The 19,794-nt window shown below is 49.7% G+C and overlaps 1 protein-coding gene across 1 annotated transcript in view; it reads left to right on the top strand.

Annotated features, from left to right (window-relative positions):
* LOC138520550 (E3 ubiquitin-protein ligase TRIM39-like) overlaps positions 1-19,794 on the top strand; it is a 936,034-nt gene that overhangs the window by 608,302 nt on the left and 307,938 nt on the right. The gene's annotated exons all lie outside the window — the stretch shown is intronic.

The following is a 19,794-nucleotide window of genomic DNA, read 5'->3' on the forward strand; positions in this document are numbered from 1 at the left end:
GAGGAGTTGACCCCCCTCAGAGATTGCAACACAGCTTCACCATCCAGTTGAGCTCTATGCTCTCTGTGGTTGATCATCCAGTTTGTATAGCTTTGTTTGATTCTTTTTTCATAATCAGCATATTGGTTTCAGATAGCCCTGATTTGTGTAAGTGTCGTAATTCTTTCCTTAGATGGATTTTACGGTCCTGCACCTCAGTATCTGTGTAGTGGTTTTGGACACTATTACCCCTTGGCCTTTTGAATGAATTAGCCTCCAGCTTCTGTATATTTGCTGTTATATATTGTGTAAAATGTATCGCTGAATAGCTGCCAGCACGCTGATATAGGGATAGCAAATCCTAATCTCTAACCATGGTCGAGGAGAATTTTACAGTCTTTTTATAGGTCCATTTAATTCTGTTACCCTTGGTATTTGACATTGCCCCTTCATTGTAAACATTGGCCACCGTGTGCTGAATATTCACTGCTATTTCAAGAGTAAGCATGCAGTGATCGCTACAAACGGACTCCGTAACTTCAAATTTCACCAGACGTATACCCAACTCTCCAGTGAGAAAGATATAATCTATTATCGATTCACATCCCCTCGCTTTCCAAGTGAAGTGGTCATTGTGCAATAAATTGAGCCCCCATAACTCTCCAAAGTGGATCTATAACCTCCCTCTCAGTTTGGCGTTCCCACCCACTCTGGTCTGGGTACCCGTATTGGAATATATCGCATCACCTATTACACGCTCAACCGAGCAGTCGGCATTCATATCACCTGCAATAACAAGTTGCCCCCCTGGATTCTCGTGAATCCATGCTTCGATTGTGATCCCTAAGTTAATTAACTCATTCTCCAGTTGTTGATCCGTCTGTTCACTAGGGTTCCAGTACACATTCACTATTAGTAGAGGCAGACCCCCCCACCCGGAAAGACACAGCCAAAAAGAAATGTGTTAAACCCCATTCCCCCGTTTTAACCACTAGACTAGAGTATTTGGACGCTATAATGAGCCCACCCTTCCCAACACAGTTTTGCTCAGGCCCAAGATTCTTGAATTAGAACAAGGTCAAACAGAGCCATTTCCATCATCAGCTTCCCATTGTTCAGTAAATTGTAGCACCCACGCGAGTTCCAGCTCAACAACTTCAAACAATTCAGTGAGCTAAAGAGGTTTGCCCAACTGTTTCAGCGTGTCAATAGATTCACGCAGAGACAGAGCTAACCACCTCCAATCTTGTTATTCGGAGTTGGGTTCCTGGTTGGGGTTCAACCTCTCATTGTTCGCTTCATAGCTACCCCATTCACCCTTCCTTGCCCTTGTTCATTTAATTGACCAGAAGGAATCTTAGGGTTATGTACAAGGATATCAAAGCCTCTGCATTGTAGCACTTCTGCTTCTTTCAAAAGTAGTGCCCTCACTAATAGGGAGGGTATAACCAAACGTACATAGTCATATCTGAATTTGTGGATAAAATCTACCAGGTATATATCCGCTGAGGTGATTTGGCTCAGTTCAGGGATTGAAGCAAATAAAGACAATATGTACAGTCGTTCAAAGAAATATTGCCACCGTCATTGATTAAAGATCTGAGAATGAGACCAGGTAAATCCGCGTTTATGGGCTTTCTCAGATCTAACTCGTAATTTGTTGAAGTCATCTGCGCACGGCCCCCACCAACTACATTCACAACCTCATGTAAACCAGTAAGCTTGTGCCGAATGTCCTCTTGGCCTTAATTTTTGCTTTCGTTGCTGTCTATAGGTAGGTTTGCCGGGCCCTTAGCCACAGAGTCAGACATCTCCTTTGATGGATTAAGACTTTCTGCAAGCACCTTGAGAACAATACGCCGCAGAGCATCTTCCTTAATCTGTGACCCAGCCTTATCGTGACCTTTGAGCACTTCCATTACTTCAGTTGGAGTCAATATAGCTCCACTTGGTTCTTGACTGGTTACTTGATCAGACCCCGTGGTAAAATTAATATAGGCCTTGGTCTTCGAGTCTTTCCACTCCTTGTGACCAAGACCTGTATTAACTGTAATTCTCTCTTCACTCTTATGTGGGCCATATGGGTCGCGCGTATTAGGAATAGATTGTATCACCATGACCTTCGAGTCTGAGGCCATCAGGGGAACTTTGCCACTTGTTGGCCCCCAATCGTTGGTGGGGTCGGTTATCTCAGGACCATTGGAGGTTAAGGTAGAATTTTTGAAAATCTCGAAGACGTCGCCTCTTTTCTTTTTCATTACGTCGAAGAGCGCATAGTCCCCCTCCGAGTATACGCTCTGCGAGGCTTGATCTGTGGTTTTCTTGTTAGGAGGAGGTAGACCAGGGGCAGTCTTAGCCTTGGGTGACCTTTCACATGGTCTTTCCAGCGCCACCTCCCCATTGGCAGCTTCTTGTATAATGTGTTTGAAATCTGAGTCCGTCAAAAATTTCCTTGACGATTTTTTATTTTGCTCAGTTTTTCTTTTCTATTTAGCTAATTTTTCCCCTGTTTTTTTGACATTTTTATTTGATAGTTATCATCCACATCAACCTGCTTCTGGTTTCCTTCCTCCCCCATCTTCTGGTTTCCTTCCTCCCCCATCTCCTTGGTCACTACCCCTGAGCTCCGTCCAATCGGTGGAGCAGTTGGGACCCCTTCCCCTCCCTGTGTTTCAGGAATTATAATAAATTCCCCGGTTTCTGCTGTCCCCACCTGCCCATTAGGCGTCTTTGCATTCGCCCCATCCCCCTTCTTTACGGGGATCTTTACTGGTTCAATCGTTTTTGCCAAAATCTGCAGTGCTTCTCCCATTCTAGATGGCAGCGCCACCACATCACTTGTTGATTTAGTTAGTAATGCCGCCTGCTTGCGTAGTTCAAGCAGGATCAACCTATTAAAGATTCCCAACATAGTTGAAATGTCCGACCCTCCTGCTAGCTGGTTTAAGTCTGCTGATGGTACATTGGTATTAAATTCAGTGGGGTACTCCTCCGACAAGAAGATACTGGGCGTGTCGAAGAGGTAATAATAATTAGTAGTGGTCATAGGTTTACATGAGTCTTCCAATGTTGGCCCCCTGTCAAATTTATCTTTAGTATGCCCTGTTGACACCTCCTCCACAAACAGTGATTGGGGGGGGGAATCACCCGCATCCCCCATCATTGTTTCTGCAAGTGAGCAACCCTGCGCACATTGCAGCGGTGCACCCTCCTCTTCATTCGACTCCGGCAAGGGCAGAGCCGCTGCCCTAGCAAGACTCGCCCGCCTCGTGCCGCTGCCCTAGCAAGACTCACCTGCTTCGTGTCGCTGCCCTAGCAAGACTCGCCCGCCTCGTGCCGCTGCCCTAGCAAGACTCGCCCGCCTCGTGCCGCTGCCCTAGCAAGACTCGCCCGCCTCGTGCCGCTGCCCTAGCAAGACTCGCCCGCCTCGTGCCGCTGCCCTAGCAAGACTCGCCCGCCTCGTGCCGCTGCCCTAGCAAGACTCGCCCGCCTCGTGCCGCTGCGCTAGCAAGACTCGCCCGCCTCGTGCCGCTGCCCTAGCAAGACTCGCCCGCCTCATGCCGCTGCCCTAGCAAGACTCGCCCGCCTCGTGCCGCTGCCCTAGCAAGACTCGCCCGCCTCGTGCCGCTGCCCTAGCAAGACTCGCCTGCCTCGTGCCGCTGCCCTAGCAAGACTCGCCCGCCTTGTGCCGCTGCGCTAGCAAGACTCGCCTGCCTCGTGCCACTGCCCTAGCAAGACTCGCCCGCCTCGTGCCGCTGCGCTAGCAAGACTCGCCCGCCTCGTGCTTACCGCAGCAAGAAAGTCCGCTCCCGGTTCTTTCCTGAGCAGAGGGATTTGGTTCTTCCTGATGATGAACTAGGCTCGAGTCAAGCCGCACAAGTAACCTCGTTCCACTACTACCACGCAGAGTGTAGCTAGCACGAGAACCTCAGGGGTTTGTATTCAAAAGGCGGACTACTCACATCAACAATAGTTCTTAACAAGTAGTGCCCGCCCGACACTGCCAGCTGAACAGCCCAACAGCCGACACACTTGCAATGCACACTTCGGGTGCACGCGCACGAGTGTGCGTGGGTTGCGCTGATGTAGCTGCTCGGCACGGGTTGTGGGCGGGGCCAAAACGACAACGTGGTCGTCACAAGCAATGAGAATATTACTTAATTCGGTCCTTCGCTGTTACGGCTGTATGGGGAAACCTAGCCATCCCCTTGCACATGTAGCCACTCCAGCAATGCATTGCACCAAGTAAATCCAAAGCAACACAGATGCCTGATACCAAACAGCGAGCCAGTAAGCCTCACCCAGCCCAACAGCCGACACACTTGCGATGCACACTTAATTTCTCTTTGCTGGTCTTGCAGTCCAGTTTCTTCTCTCCGCATACGCGAGCTACGCAGGCAATGGCCCTCCTCTTCAATATGCCACTTGCTCGCCTCCGCAGCCATAGACTGCCAAAGACTGCACCAACTCTGCAGCCGCTCTGCGGCCAAAGGCAGTGTAAAGGTCCTCCCACCTAGCGATAAACACTGCAGACAGACTGTCAAGGATCTGGAAACCAACATAGTAGAGTTGCCAAAGACTGCACCAACTCTGCAGCAACTCTGCGGTTGCTCTGCGGCCAAAGGCAGTATTTAGGTCCTCCCACGTAGCGATAAACACTGCAGACAGACTGTCAAGGATCTCCCTGTCTCTCATTTCTGTTTGTTTCTCCCAGTCTCTCTAGTCTGTCATCTCTGCTTGTTGCTCCCTGTCTCTTTGTCTCTCATCTCTGCTTGTTTCTCCTGGTCTGACTGTCTTTCTTCTACGATTGTTTCTCCCGGACTCTCTGTCTCTGATCTCTACTTGTTTCTCCCTGTCTCTCATCTCTGCCTGTTTCTCCTGGTCTCTGTCTCCCATCCTGGCTTGTTTCTCCCTGCCTCTCATCTCTGTTTGTTTCTCCTGTTCTCTCTGTCTCTCATCTCTACTTGTTTCTCCCTGTCTCATCTCTGCTTGTTTCTCCCGGTCTCACTGTCTTTCTTCTCTGATTGTTTCTCCCGGACTCTCTGTCTCGGATCTCTACTTGTTTCTCCCTGTCTCTCATCTCTGCCTGTTTCTCCAGGTCTCTGTCTCCCATCTCGGCTTGTTTCTCCCTGTATCTCATCTCTGCTTGTTTCTCCCGGTCTCTTTTGCCAAAGACTGCACAAACTCTGCAGCAACTCTGCGGCTGCTCTGCGGCTGAAGGCTGTATTTAGGTCCTCCCACGTGGCGATAAACACTGCAGACAGACTGTCAAGGATCTCCCTGTCTCTCATTTCTGTTTGTTTCTCCCAGTCTCTCTAGTCTGTCATCTCTGCTTGTTGCTCCCTGTCTCTTTGTCTCTCATCTCTGCTTGTTTCTCCCGGTCTCACTGTCTTTCTTCTCCGATTGTTTCTCCCGGACTCTCTGTCTCGGATTTCTACTTGTTTCTCCCTGTCTCTCATCTCTGCCTGTTTCTCCCAGTCTCTGTCTCCCATCTTGGCTTGTTTCTCCCTGTCTCTCATCTCTGCTTGTTTCTTCCCTGTCTCTCATCTCTGCTTGTTTCTCCCTGTCACTCTGTCGCTCATCGCTGCTTGATGCTCCCGGTCCCACTTGTTCCTCTTCCTCTTGTTCCTCCTATTACTTTGTTTATCCTACCCGCCTCTCTTTCGATTCTGTCTGCTTCTTTCTTCCTGTGTCTCTGTCTCTCCTCTGCCTCTCCCCTGTCTCTCCGCTCTGTCTCCCCATCTCTGCTCTCTGCATTTTGCTTTTAAAGGTCACCCTGTTACTACCTCTCTCATAGCTGCCTCTCTCTCCACTCTGCCTCTGTGTCTCCTCTCTGCCTCTTGCTCATGTTGCCCCATCTCTCTCTCTTTCCTATCTGCCTCTCTCTACACTCTGCCTGCTTCTTCCTCTCTGTCCTCGTTGCCTGCTGCTTTCTCTCTCTTCCACTCACTCTTTCTCTTCACTTTTCCCTCTCACTCTCCCCACTCATCTGTTTCTTTGTTCTGTCTCCTGCTGTTTCTCTCGTTCCCACCTGTGTATTGTGCTCTGTTTCTTCCTCTACTCGCTCTGCTTGTCTTTCTCTCTGTCTAGTTTTCTCTCCCTCTCTTTGTCTCTTCTTTTCTTTCTTGCTATGTTTTCTTTCTATCTCTTTAGTCCTGTCTCAACCCTTTCCATCTCGAACTGCCTGTCTCTTTCTCTCACCCTTCTTGTCTCCATAGCTCCTCCTTGCCTGTTGCTCTCTTTATTCCTGCCTATCTTTCTTTTTGCTGTTTTCCTGTTCCTACCTGTGTTTCTTTCTTGCTGTGTTTCTCACTGACTGTCTTTCTTTCTTGCTGGGTTTCTGCCTCTTTCATTATCGCTGTGTTTCTCTCTGCCTGCCTTTATTCATTATTGCTGCTTCTCTCTGCCTGTCTCTTTCGTGTTGTGCTTCTCTCTGCCTGTCTTTCTTTCTTGCTGTGTTTCTCTCTGCCTGTCTTTCATTATCGCAGTGTTTCTCCTTGCCTGCCTTTACTTGATTATTGCTGTTTCAATCTGCCTGTCTCTCTTGCTTGCTGTGTTTCTCTCTGACTGTCTTTCTTTCTTGCTGTGTTTCTCTCTGTCTCTTTCTCTTGCTGTGTTTCTCTGCCTGCTGATAGTTCTTTCTTGCTGTGTTTCTCTCTGCCTGTCTTGTTTTCTTGCTGTGTTTCTCTGCCTGCAAATCTTTCTTTCTTGCTGTGTTTCTCTCTTCTCTCAGCCAGTCTCTTTCTTGCTGTGTTTTTCTGTCCGTCTTTCATTATCGCTGTATTTCTCTATGCCTGTCTTTCCCTCATTATTGCCGATTCTCTCTGTCTGTCTCTCTTTCGTGTTGTGCTTCTCTCTGCCTGTCTTTCTTTCTTGCTGTTTCTCTCTGCCCGCCTTGCCTTCATTATTTCAGTTTCTCTCTGCTTGTCTTTCTTGCTTGCTATGTTTCTCTCAGCCTGTCTTTCTTTCTTGCTGTGTATCTCTGCCTGCTAATAGTTATTTGTTGCTGTGTTTCCCTCTTTGCATCGCTCCCTTTCTTTTTTGCTGAGTTTCCCTCTTTGCATCTCTCCCTGTCTTTCTTGCTGTGTTTCTCTCTGTCTGTCTTCCTCTCTTGCTGTGTTTCTCTGCCTGCTAATCTTTCTTTCTTGCTGTGTTTCTCTCTCTGCCCCTCTGGGTTTATTTCATATTTTCATCCAATCCCTCACATTTGGAATCTCAAGCAATATCCAGCATTTGCATAAAAAACTCGAGAGAAGCGCCTGTGTGTGGGGATGCGGGGCGGGGGGGTGCAAGGTGCGGGGCCCATTCATGGACACCCCTGCCTTTAATTCTTTATTTCTCTCCCTCAAAGGTTTTCTATCTCCTTCCCTCTCTCCTCCCTGCCTCTCCCCCTCTGCTGGTATTTCTATCTCCCTTGCTGTCTGCCTATTGATCACCAGCTCCTCTATTTCCTCTCTGTGTGTCTTTTTTTCTGCCTTTTCCTATTATCCCTCTCTATCTCCATTTGATACTCCCCACTCCCTGCCCCCTCTATCTTCCTCTCCCACACACCTTCTCTCCATCTCTTCTGTCTCTGCTTCTCTTGTGTCCATGTTCTCTTTTCTTCCGCCTCCTCTGTCTTTTCCTAGCATCTCTCCCCTTTGCAGGCCTGTATTCTCTCCTCTGTCTCAGTTTGTCTGTCTCTCTCTCTCTCTCTCCTGTATGCCTGTCGCTGTCTTTCCATTTGTGTCTTCCCGTTTAAGTTTCTATCCATGCTCCTATGTCACTCACCCGGTCTCCCTCTGTCGCTCTCTTCTTGTCGCCTCTTTCTCTTTGCCTGTATTTCTCTGGCTTCCTCTGTTAGTTTCTCGCTCTACTTCTCTCTTGTTCTCCCGTCACTACATGTCTTTCTTTCTCCTCTGCGTGTTATTTTGTCTGTCTGTCTTGCGTGCCTCCTCTTCTTTCTATGTCCCTTTTCACATCGCTCTACTGTGCCTCGTCTTCCCCTCCAAGTCTCGGGAGGATAGCTCAGCGGTAACGTGCTCGCCTTGGAAGCAAGACGACACGGAGCAACACAGCTTCGATCCCCGCGCTTAGAAACCTCTGGGTATTAGGCGTGTTATAAATAACCTACCATATCTCATATCCACTCTGCTTATCGCCCTCACTCTCTCTCCTCTAGTCTATATCTTTCCTGTTTGTCTGTGTTAGTCTGTTAGTCTGTCTCTCTTTCCTGTTGTTTCCCTGTTAGTCTGTCTCTATTTCCCGTTGTTTCCCTGTTAGTCTGTCTCTCTTTCCTGTTGTTTCCCGCTGTCAGTCTGTCTCTCCTGTTGTTTCTCTGTTAGTCTGTTTCTCATTCATGTTGTTTCTCTGTGTTAGTCTGTCTCTCTCCTTCCTATTGCTTCTCTCTCTCGCGCATCTCTGCTTGGTCTCTCCCCTCCCTTCTGATCTCTCTTTCTTTCATCTCTCCCTGTCCCACTCTCTGTCTTTTTCTCCCAGTCTCTACCTCTCGCTGTCTCTGATCTCCCGTCACTACATGTCTCTTTCTTCGCTGTCCCTGTGCTGTCTCTTCACCCCTTCACTTCCTTTGCTCGGCAGAGCTGCAGGGCACTCTCTGGCCGGGAGTGAGGTGTGTAAAGATGTCGGAAGAGAAGGGGGTTGGGGGTTGGGGGATTTCCCAAGAGTTCACTCTGTTGTATCACGAGGCTGCCTGGGGGGTGTGGGGAGGGGGGGGGGGGGTCTGAATAATATGAGAGGGATTATAAGTGTCTCTCTCTGTTCCACCGCCTCTGTCTCCCGTTCACTGTCTCTCCTCTCTTCCTCTCTCTGCTTCTCATCATGGCCATGTTGCTCTCTCCCTCTTCACGTGTCTCTCTCCCACTCATCCTTTCCTCCATGTTCCGCTCTCTCTGCATCTTCGGCGGTTCCCTCTCGTGTCTCTCACTCTGTCGTTATTGCTCTCTCTTTTCTGTCTTTAATCTGCAATATTTATTTATTTCTATCCGACATTCACATTCGATCTCCTCTCTGCATGTTGTTCAGTCTACCTTTCTGAGTCTCTCTCTACTGTCTGTCTCTCCGTTCTGTCAGTGTCTCCTCTCTGCTTCTCTTCTCTGCTGTCTCGTCTCTCCCTCTCTTCTCTGTAGATCTCGTGTTACCGCCTCCCTCTCGGCACTGCCTGTCTCTCTTGTGTCCCTCTCCCTCCCACTCTCCTCTCTTCTCTGCTGTCTCATCTCTCCATCTCTTCTCTGCAGATCTCTTGTACCCGCCTCTCTCTCCTCTCTGCCTGCCTCTCTTCTGTGTCCCTCTCCCTCCCATTCTCCTTTCAGCTTCTCTTCTCTGCTGTCTCATCTCTCCCTCTCTTCTCACTGTCTCCTCTCTGCCTGCCTCTCTTCTGTGTCCCTGTCCATCCCACTCTCCTCTCAGCTTCTCTTCTCTGCTGTCTCGTCTCCCCCTCTCTTCTGTCTCCTCCCTGCCTGTCTCTCTTCTGTGCCTCTCTTTCTCCCACTCTCCTCTCAGCTTCTCTTCTCTGCTGTCTCATTTCCCCCTCTCTTCTCACTCTCTCCTCTCTGCCTGTCTCTCTTCTGTGTCCCTCTCCCGCCCACTCTCCTCTCAGCTTCTCTTCTCTGCTGTCTCGTCTCTCCCTCTCTTCTCACTTTCTCCTCTCTGCCTGCCTCTCTTCTGTGTCCCTCTCCCTCCCACTATCCTCTCAGCTTCTCTTCTCTGCTGTCTCGTCTCTCCCTCTCTTCCCACTCTCTCCTCTCTGCCTGCCTCTCTTCTGTGCCCCTCTCCCGCCCACTCTCCTCTCAGCTTCTCTTCTCTGCTGTCTCATCTCTCCCTCTCTTCTCACTCTCTCCTCTCTGCCTGCCTCTCTTCTGTGTCCCTCTCCCTCCCACTATCCTCTCAGCTTCTCTTCTCTGCTGTCTCGTCTCTCCCTCTCTTCATACTCTCTCCTCTCTGCCTGCCTCTCTTCTGTGCCCCTCTCCCTCCCACTCTCCTCTCAGCTTCTCTTCTCTGCTGTCTCGTCTCTCCCTCTCTTCTCACTCTCTCCTCTCTGCCTGCCTCTCTTCTGTGTCCCTCTCCCTCCCACTCTCCTCTCAGCTTCTCTTCTCTGCTGTCTCGTCTCTCCCTCTCTTCTCACTCTCTCCTCTCTGCTTGTCTCTCTTCTGTGTCCCTCTCCCTCCCACTCTCCTCTCAGCTTCTCTTCTCTGCTGTCTCGTCTCTCCCTCTCTTCTGTCTCCTCCCTGCCTGCCTCTCTTCTGTGTCCCTCTCCCTCTCACTCTCCTCTCAGCTTCTCTTCTCTGCTGTCTCATCTCTCCCTCTCTTCTCACTCTCTCCTCTCTGCCTGTCTCTCTTCTGTGCCCTTCTCCCTCCCACTCTCCTCTCAGCTTCTCTTCTCTGCTGTCTCATCTCTCCCTCTCTTCCCACTCTCTCCTCTTTGCCTGCCTCTCTTCTGTGTGCCTCTTCCTCCCACTCTCCTCTCAGCTTCTCTTCTCTGCTGTCTCGTCTCTCCCTCTCTTCTCACTCTCTCCTCTCTGCCTGCCTCTCTTCTGTGTCCCTCTCCCTCCCACTCTCCTCTCAGCTTCTCTTCTCTGCTGTCTCATCTCCCCCTCTCTTCTCACTCTCTCCTCTCTGCCTGTCTCTCTTCTGTGCCCCTCTCCCTCCCACTCTCCTCTCAGCTTCTCTTCTCTGCTGTCTCATCTCTCCCTCTCTTCTCACTCTCTCCTCTCTGCCTGCCTCTCTTTTGTGCCCCTCTCCCTCCCACTCTCCTCTCAGCTTCTCTTCTCTGCTGTCTTGTCTCCCCCTCTCTTCTCACTCTCTCTTCTCACTGTCTCCTCTCTTCTGTGTCCCTCTCCCTCCCACTCTCCTCTCAGCTTCTCTTCTCTGCTGTCTCATCTCTCCCTCTCTTCCCACTCTCTCCTCTCTGTCTGCCTCTCTTCTGTGTCCCTCTCCCTCCCACTCTCCTCTCAGCTTCTCTTCTCTGCTGTCTCATCTCTCCCTCTCTTCTCACTCTCTCCTCTCTGCCTGTCTCTCTTCTGTGTCCCTCTCCCTCCCACTCTCCTCTCAGCTTCTCTTCTCTGCTGTCTCATCTCTCCCTCTCTTCTCACTCTCTCCTCTCTGCCTGCCTCTCTTGTGTCCCTCTCCCTCCTCTTGGGCGTTGTCTGTCTCTCTCTCTTTGCCTTTCTCGCTCTTTCCTCCCTTCTTGCGTTCTTCTCGTTTCTTCGTTTTTCATCGCCCCCCCCCTTTGCAGACCCAAAGACCCCCCTGGGACCTGGGATGGAGGTGGAGAATGGGGAATTGTGGGGAGGGAGGAGAGCTCTCCCGGTTCTCTCTGGAATTTGGGGGTCACTTGGGGTTTCATTGAAGAATGGAGGAACAGCCACACTCGCCTGGGCTGTGGGCGGGGTCTGCAGGTGTCTGGTGACAGGAGGCTGTGATTGGTTGAGCTCTCGCTGTGGGTGTGATTGACAGGCTGCTGGCGCCCTGTGATTGGCTGGTTTCTGAGCCGGGCTTCTCTCTTGCAGGTGAGGTGACTCTGGATTCTGGCACCGCTCATCCCGAGCTCATCGTGTCCGCGGACGGGAGAAGCGTGAGATGGGGACCCCGAGCCCAGGACCTGCCCGACACCCCCCAGAGATTCACTATACACTTCATCGTCCTGGGGAGGGAGGGGCTGAGCTCCGGGGGGCATTACTGGGAGGTGGAGGTGGGGGGCTGCCCGGGCTGGATCCTGGGGGTGTGTGATGAGTCTGTGCCCAGGAAGGAGTGGCTCCCACTATCACCTGCGCGAGGATTCTGGACAGTGCGGCTCTGGGATGGTAAATACTGGGCTTGCACCTCCCCTCGCACCCCCCTGACCCCCCGCGCTCCCCCCAGGGTCCTGGGCCTCTTCCTGGACTATGAGGCGGGCAGGCTCTCGATCTACGATGCTCAGGACCGGGCTCTGCTCTTCACCTTCCCCGGGGCCCCCTTCCCCCGCACCCTGCGGCCCTTCTTCAATATATGGAGCATCGATGGGGGGCTGCGGATCCTCCCGGGGGCAGGAGGGGACTGAGAGCAGCGGAGCCCGGCAGCAGGTAAGAGGGGGCGCTGTGTCTGTTTTTGTCCCCCCCCCCCTGGTTTTCCCTCCTTTTAATGTGCTTTAACTGAGATTTTTATGGTGCAAGGTCCAGCATCATACAGTCTCTGTGATCATGATATGGAGCAAGCTCCAGCATCATACAGTCTCTGTGATCATGTTATGGTGCAAGGTCCATCATCATACAGTCTCTGTGATCAAGTTATGGAGCAAGCTCCAGCATTATACAGTCTCCGTGATCATGTTATGGTGCAAGGTTCAGCATCATACAGTCTCTGTGATCATGGGCAAGACCCCAGCAGCCAATGACTGAACCCCATCAGCCAAGAGAAATGGCCCTATTAGAGCAGAGCTACTGGCAGCGGGGTTGAGCCAGAAAGAACCAGTTCCAGACATTGTGCTAAGCTCCTCTGAACTCCCCCAAGCCTTTAAATCAGGGGGAGCTATATCTGGACAACAGTGGAGTCCAACGTGCAGTGTGTTTTGTGTGGTAAGTCCGGGCAAGGGCACATGCCACTTGCTGGTTATTAGTGGACATTTGATGGTTCGTTTTTGTATTTAAACACCTATAGGTATAGGGGATGACCTACAAATGGGGATTGTCCTAAAGCAAACGGCACACAGGGTGTACCTACACAAAGTGGGGGTTTTCATCCAGGTGTTCAACTGTTTAGTTGATTCTGGTTCAAATCATAAAGTTCTTAACTTATTCTTACAAGTTCTTGTCTCTACTTGAGACGCTCTAACCTCCTATGTAAAGTCTCAAAATAGTTGGCAAACAAAATGTTCCAGCACCTAATCTTCAAAAGTCTTTTAACCCCCTGGTTCCCCTAAACTAGCAGCACAAATGTTCCAAGGTTTTGGCCCAATGTAAAGGCTTCACAAACCTGGCCTTCAAAGTCCAACTCGATTATCTAGAAGTTCTCCTCTGCGAATGTTCTTGTAGTAGTTAATCAGTCTGGTCAATCCTTTCGGTCTCTCTGTTTTCACCTTTTGTCTCAATATCTCTTCCAGGTTTCAAGCTTCATGGTTCTCTCTCCTTCAGGCCGTTCCTCTGCCTTGCAACAGCCTCTTGTAGACTTCTCCCAGCCCTTGCATTAATCAGGATTTACAGTACGTCCCTCCCAGTCTTTGGGTTTGTCAGGATTCACAAAGGGTCTCTCCCAGACCTTGGGTTTGTCAGGATTCCCAATGGGTCTCTCCCAGACCTTGAGTTTTCTTTCTGCATTCATAGCAGCAGTAATGGGTGCCATCCCTCCTCCCCCCAATGTATGGAACTTGCGAGGCAGCCAATGTTGTCGCCCTCCTGCCATGGCTCAGGTATTTCTCCCTTTTACCCGAGGATCGTTGGTGGACAGTGTAAAGACCGGAGGGTGGGTCTGTACTTCCGCTCTCTATTTGGTAGAGGAGAGACACAGAGACCCCTGCCAAGATTCTCTGGTATTGGTAGACATAGTCGAGCAATCAAGGCCTAGCTTCTCAGGAGGTGATGCAAGCTGGTTCTTAAGTACAGTGTAGTCCCCAAGCACCCACAAAGGAATGTCCACACACTGTATAGGTAAAAACACAGTCTTTATATAATTAATATTCAAGGTCATATACACGATCATGATAACTCACTTTGTACTCTGAAAATCAACACTGGTAAATATGTACAATTCCAAAGTGGTACCACTAACATTATTAGATCTCATTAAAGTGCATATGGTCAGAATGACACCCAGATCAAAATAAAGAGGAAACCAGCTGTAGAGAGAGGAAGGAAATCAAGCTGGTTGAGCAATAGGCAGAATACTGGTAACTATTGTTAAACGCAGTTTTGTGTGGAGATCCCCCCACCTGGGCAACCTGTAGAAGAAAGATAAAAGCCCAGTCCATATATTGTTCACACTAGACTTTCCAATAGTTATGCAACCCCAAAGTACCTTGCGTTGTAGCGTTTCACGTCGGGGAATTGGCGGCCCTTCTTGAGTGTCCTCCCTTTCAGGCAGGAGTCATGGGTCGTCGAACGTCCGACGGAGAACAGGTCGAGCTACGACGGTGAAGTGGCCGCGTCGTTCCTAGCGGTGCTCGTTGACGGGGAAGCATAAACGTCCTGCAAGGAAGAGGTGTGCGGGGCACCTCGAGGTCGATGGTTCTGGACCGCAAAGAGTTGAAGAACTGTGGCCCAGCAAGGACGTTGAGTCTTCGGCGTGTCTTTGGTCTTTGGGTGGCGGGAAACCACCGGTGGATGCTCCTCGGCGTGTCGACAGTCGGGCCTTCTCTGGCAGGATACAGCGGTGACGATGCAGACGAGAGCGTCCTTGGATCAATGAAGTTCTTAGGCAACGGGAGCATGGCGGCTCCAGTCGGCGACGGCGGTCGTCGACAGTGGTGGTCAACAGTCCGGGTGCTTCTCCTTGGAATTCTGCCGCAATCCCTGTATCGGGTCGGCAGCCTGTCGAAGGTCTGTCTACCAGGGAGCTTAGGCAAAGATCAGCTGTGCACGATGGTCCCTCGTATCTTGGGAAGAGGGCGCCTTACCAGGTCCTCTCCGGGTCAGTCCTTGAGGCACAGCAGCTTTCAGATTGCAAAGGAGAGCAACAGCAATTCTTCTCGTCCAGCAGGGCTCAAGGTTAAGCTTCAGTTACTTGTCATAGTGGACCTCAGCTTCTGAACACGATTCCTAGCAGTGAGAGGTCCCCAGATATACTGTTGATCTCCCATTCATTCCGCTGGGTCACACTCAAGCATCCAATCACGACTACGGGCATTCAGGCAGGCACTCAGCCAATCAGGCACATGGTGCATTCTGTCACGACCCTCAGCCCTGATCCCCACTGGCAAGCCCATTGGCCAGGTGGGATCAGAACTCGTATCGCTAATAAGGCCTGGCATCCACTTCTCAGGCCCTCTTGGGGCCAGTCCTGGCGCCTTTGGCGCCAGGCTCATCAGTAATGGAAGACATCTGCTTGAGGATTCCTAGAACCAAGCTATGCGGTCTAGTGTTTTGGGTGTGGTGGTCTAGGGACTACTTTACCTGGACTACTTTACAGTGGCTATTTAAACCACACCCGAACAAGACAACACGTGTCGCGTTACTTTGCTGCTAGCACCGTGACGCTCACCGTGTCCAGCTTTCTCACGAGCCTGACGAATTCCGGACCTGCAGAAAAAAACAAAGAACATTGTTAGCAGCAGAATCTTACCTGCAATCTCCATCCTTCACTGCTCGCAGCTCCTGGCCAGCTCCGTTGGAAGAGTTCGCGGCCCGGATCGAAGGACCTCAGAAAGGGAGAAAGACATCATTAAAGGAGGTAGTACAGACATTACATCCACAAAGCGCTTAGAGACTTACCTGGCTGGTTGCTTTTCGACCGGCACAGCTTCGGGACTCCATCCGCGCTGGGAACACAATGCGACCTACGAAAAAGAGAAAAGCACAGGTCCGTGAGGACAAGACATCGCTGTGCTGCGCAAAGCGCCATCCTTACCGCAACATAGGGCTATTGTGCGCCATTGTTTACCGGCAAGAACCAGCCTACCCATTTCACCAAGAGGACACTCCGCGCACCTAAGGGAGATAAAAAGAGACATTTTAGAACAGAGAAAAGGCATGCAAGAATAACAACGCCATCAATCGCAATAAGACCTACCTGAAAGACATTACTAGGCCCGCAGTCAGTGAAGTAACTGGACCGCACGTGCCCACAAAAGACAACGCGCCCCTGCACAGAGAGCAGGACGGAGAGCCCACCAATTCCGACAACCAGATGAGAAGAGAACCCAGAGGGGCTGAAATCACAAGGGAGGTGGGGGAAAACTTACCTTGGTCGTCCAGTCCTAATATGGTCTTCATTTCCAGGCGGAGTCCCATCGACACTGAGACCCACACCAGGGAATCATTGAGAAGGGCACCAACGACCAACTGGCTGGGTGGCGTCCCCGTGGATACCAGGTGAGCATAACAGAACGCGAAGCCTCACATAAATAATCCACCTGGGTGCCATGGAAACATCGGAAATCGACCAATTAGCCCAATTGTTGGGGGACTTTCGTGCTGAGGTTCTTTCAGCTCGACAAGAGACTAATGCTCTCCGAAGAGACCTAATAGTGACCAAGGAGCGCACCGACGAAATCGGCAGACAGTTCTTGCAATCACAGGCAGGTCAGACTCCTCTGCCTGGAGGAAATCCACTGATCCTATCTCATCATCTTATACCCCCACACCAGTACAGATCACGCAGCCTGGAACAGTTCCCCTGGCACCACCAGAAAGGTTTTCGGGTGACCCACGGAAGTATGCAGCATTCATAAATCAGTGTCGCCTTCATTTCCTTTGTCGCCCTGGGGCATTTCCAAATGAGGGGCATTTGCAGCTTGTTCCAGCCTGTGTACACTTTCACTAGTCCGTCTTCTGTTTCTACACAACTGCACTCATTTGTACAGTCTAACCCATGCAGGAGGGTCCTTCGTTCCACTTGGAGCGTCCCCTGCCTAGCAACGGTCTCTAACAAACGCTCGAGTACCTTCGACCTGGAAGGAAGACGCTTTGCCGCGATCTGCCTCGCAAAGACTGATGAACGCTGTTCACGACCGCGCACCGCGGCTTCAATAGTAAGTTGCCTCACTTCCCACACTATGCCTGGCTAGTGTTAAGGTTTACTTCAAAACTCGCCATGATTAATCTAAAGCTCCTCTGGTCTTTTCTTACAGACGCTTAGAGCGTGCCGCATCCTGCACTGGATCGTGCCATCATTCTATTCCCAGGACTGGGTTCTTCGGAATCCGTTGGACCTGTCCGAAAAATCACCCCGCCAGGGTGAGTCCTTACCTTTTCCAACACATAATTAAGCAATGCAGCTTTTGTTAACCTAATTTCAGTACCGTGCATCCATGCACACCTCTCACTGCCCGTATTGTTGTTTTCAGCATCTGGGACCCACGTTGCATTTTTTGATTTGTTGATTTCTTCATGATTGATTGAAGAATACTTGCCCATAGGCACCATCTAACACAATAGGACACAGGAACCTTACACATAAGGTGAGCACTTGCCTGATCTGGATTTTGTAGTTGTATGTAGATACAGGGCTGTATACTTTCTCCGTTGCATTGATGATTACTCTGTTATTATACATTGGAGCCACTGGAGTCTGGGTTGCTTGTGGCTTTGGATACTAATCAAATGAGTGTCTGTATAAGCACTAAATTGGATTCTGTCCTTTCTTGAGGGTATACAATCTGGGACATCCAGCCCAATGCTCACATGTAATTGTGCAATTGTGCAAAAGTACCACAGTATGTAGTATGCCTCTTGAACTACAATACCCTGCTCTTATACATACTTTTTCAACATTTTTTATTTCAGTTCATTTGTATGATCTTTGGCTCATGAAGAAGAGAATTTACTTCTCGAAACGCGTCAGCCGTCCACAATGAATGAAACTTTCCCTGTTATTTGCGTTTGGAATAAATTACGCATGTTCTTATATTCACACCATTGATTGCTTAATTATTAATGACTAAATCTGCTTTCTAATTGAATATTTTGATTTTGAAATACAAAAAAAGTTTTTTTAACTAATGTTTAGGCATCTTTTTGAAGCAATTTATAGGTGTGCAGGGGACGGGAGGGTTCCAGTTTGGATCCTCTTTTCTCTCTTCTATATATTTATGCAGCCCTGTGCTAGGGCTGCTTTTCCTCCCCCGCACCCAAAAGACCTTTAAACCCTTGGTCTAATAACCTTTTAATCCCTAATATTTCAGGACTGAGAGTGTGCACCTTTTATCCCTTCCTGCATTTCCAAATGACCAAGCTCGGGTAGCTTTCATCCTATCATACTTGAGTGGAAGTGCTGCGGATTGGTCGGTGCCATTGGTGACCCATAATGATCCATTGTTACAGGATTATGGGGGGTTCCAGAGAGAAATGGAAACAAAGTTTGCTCGCCACACCCAGGAACAAGCAATGGATAACTAACTCTTATCCCTCCGGCAGGGGAACCAAGACTTGTTAACATACATTGCTACTTTCAATAGACTGCTTGCTGAAGCCAGGTGGCCAGAAAACAAAAGAACCACGTTATTCCATCGAGGCTTACGAGGCGAATTAAAGGACGTCTTGGCCCAGGTAGTTGATCTCCCCCCACTCCCCCCGAGACTGTACCAGAATTCATAAATCTGGTCGTGCAGCTAGACCATCGGTTGCAGGACCGAAAAGCAGAAAGGTCCAAAGCAGACTCTCAAGTAGTTTATGTTGGGCCTAGAGACAACGCACGCGGGTTCCAGATAACGCCGTAGAACCAATGCAGATCGGAGGGATACAACCGCCATTAACAAAACAAGAGCGGGATAAAAGAAGACAACAGCAACTTTGTTTGTATTGTGGAAAACCAGGACATTTCCTGAAAGACTGCCCGGTAAAACCCCCAAGGAGGACAGTCGGGGCCACAGAAAAGGATGAAGTTAAGGAATCGGAAAACTACCAAGCTCGGCAACGATAGAGGTCAGTTTGTCGAGTGATGAGAAAGAGCCACTGACCTCACACTTTGCGATACCCGTGATCTTAATAAACCACCAACAATCGTCAAAGATGCATGTCGTAGAAGCGTACATAGACAGCGGAGCAGTTGGAAACTATATAGATCAAGAGTTGGCAGCAGAGATGGGGCTCCCGTTGTGTTCTAAGTCTACTAGGGACAAGGTGACTACCGTGGATGGGACAGAAATTGCCTCTGCACAGTAACCCAGTGCACAGCTGCAGTAACCTTGCTGTGCCAGGATGTACATCGGAAGTGTATTTCGTTCGATCTTATTAAGGCACCTCAGTTCCGGTTGATACTAGGGATGCCATGGTTGGTTGCTCACAACCCTTTGATTGACTGGCGGGCACGGAAATTAACCTTCTCCGGCAACTGCTCCCTGGCATGCTACTCTCCGAACCGGAACCCGACTCCTGTATCTCCAAGACTTCCAATACTGTAGCTTCTACCCTAGGAGTAACTCATTCTTTGCCAGATGAATATCATGACTTTCAGGATGTATTCCAAAAAGACCAGGCTAACACATTGCCGCTGCATAGGCCTTATGATTGTCAAATTGACTTTATTCCTGGGGCACAAATCCCTTGCGGCAGGATCTACGCTCTCACCGAACCAGAAAACCTTCACCTGAAATCCTATTTGGACCAGTACCTTGCAAACAGATTTATCCGCCCATCTAAGTCCCCAGCAGCCAGTCCTTTGTTTTTCGTACTGAAAAAGGTAGGGGACTTGAAGACCTGTATTGATTACCGCACAATAAACCAGATCACCGTGAAGAACCGCTACTCGTTGCCTCTTATCCCAGAAATGCTAGACCAACTCAAAATGCCCAGATCTATACCAAATTAGTCCTTCGGGGAGCATACCATCTGGTCTGAGTCAGAAGCAGAGATGAGTGGAAAACCGCTTTCTGTACCAAATATGGCTTGTTGGAATATCAAGTCATGCCTTTTGGCTTATGCAACGCTCCCGCAGCGTTTCAATATTTCATGAATGATGTCTTGAGAGAACTGATTGACATTTGCGCCTTAGTGTACATATATGACATCTTGGTCTACTCAGCCTCAAAACAAGATCATATCAAGGCACATTCGTTCAGTCCTCTCCAAGCTCAGCCAACATCATTTGTGTGCAAAGCTGGAGAAATGTTTTTTTCACGTCACCGAAGTATAATTTCTTGGTTTCATCCTTTGCCAAAAGGCATCAGAATGGACGTACATAAGGTTGACGCTA

The sequence above is a fragment of the Ambystoma mexicanum genome, chromosome 13 (genome assembly GCF_040938575.1).
Source record: "Ambystoma mexicanum isolate Mex_15411 chromosome 13, UKY_AmexF1_1, whole genome shotgun sequence".
In the NCBI taxonomy this organism is placed as follows: Eukaryota; Metazoa; Chordata; class Amphibia; order Caudata; family Ambystomatidae; genus Ambystoma; species Ambystoma mexicanum.